Here is a 2,541-nt window from a genome sequence, read left to right on the forward strand (position 1 = left end):
TGAGGCAGCGGCAGCGGGACCTCGGAGCAGAGAATGACTCCTCCCTCCTTTCACCCCCGCCCTCGCTCAGAAGTGGCCCCGGTCCTGAGTGGAGAGGAGCGAGCACTGATGGTCAGGAGGATGTAGCACCGTGCCAGGTCTGGTCCGACACCGATGGGCATGGCAGCGACAGCGGCGTTGGCAGCGCGTGGCACAGCCCAGGGGGCTGTGGGGACAGATGTGCAGGGCAGGAGCAGGGCAGGGCAGAATGGAGGAGGGGACACTGCCACCTCCCCAGGGATGCTCCTTCTCTATGCCCAGTGGCAGTGAAGGCATGAGGGCATCGACAATGCAAACCATGGGGTTTTATGGCTCCTTTTTTCCCCTTTTTTTTTTAAATTAAAGTGCTTTTTAAAAAGACACCATGCTTGTAATCAGGCTGATGACCCTCTGCAGTGCCCAGGTGCTCCCCTCCCACCCTGCACGGGAAGTGTCTTGTTTAGGGAAAGGTTTGGGATGTCTCCATCTCTGGCTGGGTTTTGTGTGGGATCCCCTGAGCTCTGCGTGCGCTTTCAGGAATTGCACTTAGGGGTGGCCCAGGCTCAGTGTCCCCACTGTGGTTGCTTGCTGAGGAGTAGAGAGCAGTGAGGGCAGATTTGCCTGATTTACTTTGCATATGTACATTTTCCTTGTTTCTTTGTTTTTTTGTTGTTCCTTCACCTTTTTTTTGCCTTTTTTCTGCGATGACTGTTCCAGACTGCTCCGTCCGCTTGCCTGCATCCTGTGGGAAGTGGCCAGGGAGGTGACTTGTGCAGGGAAAAACATATTGAGCAATGCAGGGCCAAGCTGTCAGTGGGCAGAGTTCGGGACAGAGAGGACAGAGACAGACAGGGGACAGAGAACAGGAGGGATGCCAGGATAAGAGACTGGGTCAGCTTGGAGGTATTTTTGTGGCTGCAGCCCAAAGTAAGCCAAGGCAGTGTGCCCAGTCCTGAGGCTGCAAGGGCAGAGTCTGGGGAAAGCATCCCCAGAGTGCAGGAGGGTCACAGAGGGACAGAGGTGGCAGGGAGCAGGGTGGCAGGAGGCTGGCAGAGGGACAGGGAGCCCGAGGTGGCCAGGTCTGAATGGGTTTCTCATGTTGTCAGGGGAGTGAAGGCAGGGGGAAGGAGGGCAGGAGTGTTTTGAGGGGCACTGCAGCCCTTTAGGGAGGGGGACAGGGCAGGTTTAGGCTCAGTGTTGCCAGTGCAAGGAGCAGGAACAGCCCCAGAGCTCAGGAGAGTGCCTTGGCTGCCACCTTGATGCCACGTGTCCTGTGAGGCATGGGGACTTCGACCTCTTGCTGCTGGGAAAAGCCACCCATCCCTGTGGGACAGGGCAGAGCCACCCTGGCCCCGTGCCAGGCCAAGGGCTCAGTGGTGGGACTGGACTGAGGCGGCTGCTGTGAGCAGGGCAGATGGAGCAGGGGGGAAAGAGAGAGGGAAAAATCCAAGGCCAGGCACTGGCATACCATCCCAGGGCTGTGCTGGGGCTCTCTGGCCAAGTTCTCATATGTAGCATGTTTGTTTGTTGTTTCGTAGGTTTTGGGTTTTTTTTTTTTTCTTCTTCTGTTTCACTCACTGATCTAAAAACTCTGGGAATGAAAACTCAAAACTCCCCCACATAAAACACAGGCGTGCCCCGCTCTCAGCCCTGATGGGGGACGAAGCTCTTCGTTAACTGGACCGGTTTGTGCCTCCATCCCTCCATCCCCCCCTCCCTCCTGCCTGCACCGAGCCCAGGGCTCACACTGCACCCCACGCACACAGACTGGTGCCCCCAGCAGCCCTGGCCGGGGTTTAGTCATGATCCGAGACACTTTCTCAACTCCCCTGCTCCCCAGCCCCTCCGTTCTCCTCCAGTGTATTTATGAATTTCACATGAAGTACTGTTTTATTTTTTTAAAGACTTTGTAAAGCTTACCAGGGTTACAATCACCATTTTTAGAGCTGCGTCAGTCCACAATGTTAAAAATCCATTTTTTTATGTATTATATTTTTTGTGTATTTTTTTTTAATCCAGCTGTGATGGGTTGTATCATATATTTGTTGTGTTTACTGTATCTGTCCAACTTCAAAGAGAGGAGACTGTGGAGCTCCGAAAAAACTACGGTCTGCTGAAAAAAACATTAAAATTATTTGTTCATGGGTTGGCTCAAGCAGTTCTGAAGTTCCTATTTTATTTCTTGGGATTTCCTTCAACAGCCAGGACTGTGAGAGCTGCTATGTCCCATGTAACCCCTTGGCTGGGTGACGCTTCTCCTGGGACCCCAGTTCTGGGTACCAGGATGCCACATCCAGCTGTGTTTTGCTCTAGTTTGCATCAGTACTGCAGGGTTTGGTGGGGAAAGGTCGGGCTGGCCATGGCAGACGCTCCCGCTGTGCTTCCCCGCAGCATCCCTGTGCTCAGGAACACGCGGGGCCCACAGCAGCAGGTGGCAGAGCGCCGGTCTGTCCCACCAGTCACCACCACCCCTCCAAGCCCTGCTCGCTGTTCGCTACACACACCCCGTCCTACACGCCGGGG

This window comes from Corvus brachyrhynchos, unplaced genomic scaffold, assembly GCF_000691975.1.
Source record: "Corvus brachyrhynchos isolate BGI_N302 unplaced genomic scaffold, ASM69197v1 scaffold72, whole genome shotgun sequence".
Classification (NCBI taxonomy): domain Eukaryota; kingdom Metazoa; phylum Chordata; class Aves; order Passeriformes; family Corvidae; genus Corvus; species Corvus brachyrhynchos.